The sequence below is a fragment of the Prionailurus viverrinus genome, chromosome B1 (genome assembly GCF_022837055.1).
Source record: "Prionailurus viverrinus isolate Anna chromosome B1, UM_Priviv_1.0, whole genome shotgun sequence".
In the NCBI taxonomy this organism is placed as follows: Eukaryota; Metazoa; Chordata; class Mammalia; order Carnivora; family Felidae; genus Prionailurus; species Prionailurus viverrinus.
In genome coordinates, this window is record NC_062564.1 from 6,635,282 (window position 1) to 6,636,219 (window position 938).

Sequence of the window (938 nt, forward strand, 5' to 3'; positions counted from 1 at the left end):
AAGGAGTCATCACCTCACACCTGTCAGAGTGGCTAAAATCAACCAAAAAAGCCCAACAGGTGCTGGCAAAGATGTGGAGAAAGGGGAACCCTCTTACACTGCTGGTGGGAATGCAAACTGCAGTAGATACTGTGGAAAACAGTGTGGAGGTTCCTCAAAAAGTTAAAAATGGAACGACCTTATGACCAACAATTGCACTACAAGGTATTTACCCAAAGAATACAAAAATAAGAATTCAAGGGGATACATGTACCTCAATGTTTATAGCAGCATTATCAACAATAGCCAAAGTATGGCAATAGCCCAAATGTCCATGGACTGATAAATGGATAAAGAAAAGGTGGTGTGTACACACACACACACACACACACACACACACACACACACTGTATGAAAAGAGAGAAGGTTAGCACTGCCCTTGACAAGGATCGAAGAGGCCCCTGGGCCTCACAACACGCATACAGTTAAGGCATTACCACCTACTTTGTGGCATCTACACATATAATGGAATAGTACTCAGCCATGAAAAAGAATGAAATCTTGCCATTTGCAACAACATGGATGGAGCTAGGGAGTATTGTGCTAAGTGAAGTAAGTCAGCCAGAGAAAGACAAATACCATATGATTTAACTCATATGGGGAATTTGAGAAACAAATGAGCAAAGGGAAAAAGAGGGAGAGAAGAAAACCAAGAAACAGACTCTTAACAATAGGGAACAAACTGATGGTTACCAAAGGGGAGGTGGGGGGGGATGGGGAAAATAGGTGATGGGGATTAAGGAGCACACTTGTGATGAGCACTGAGTGAGGTATGGAAGGGTTGAATCACTATACTATACACCTTAGACTAATATTACACTGTATGGCAACTGAAATTTAAATAAAAACTTTAAAAAAGGAAGTAAGAGGTGCCTGGGTGTCTCAGTCAGTTGGACGTC

At 41.8% G+C, this 938-nt stretch overlaps 1 non-coding gene across 1 annotated transcript; it reads left to right on the forward strand.

Annotated features, from left to right (window-relative positions):
* Window positions 1-383: 383 nt before the first annotated feature.
* Window positions 384-505, forward strand: LOC125165093 (U6atac minor spliceosomal RNA). Its single transcript, XR_007151979.1, has one exon. It is a non-coding gene; the product is annotated as a U6atac minor spliceosomal RNA (small nuclear RNA).
* The last annotated feature ends 433 nt before the right edge of the window (window positions 506-938 follow it).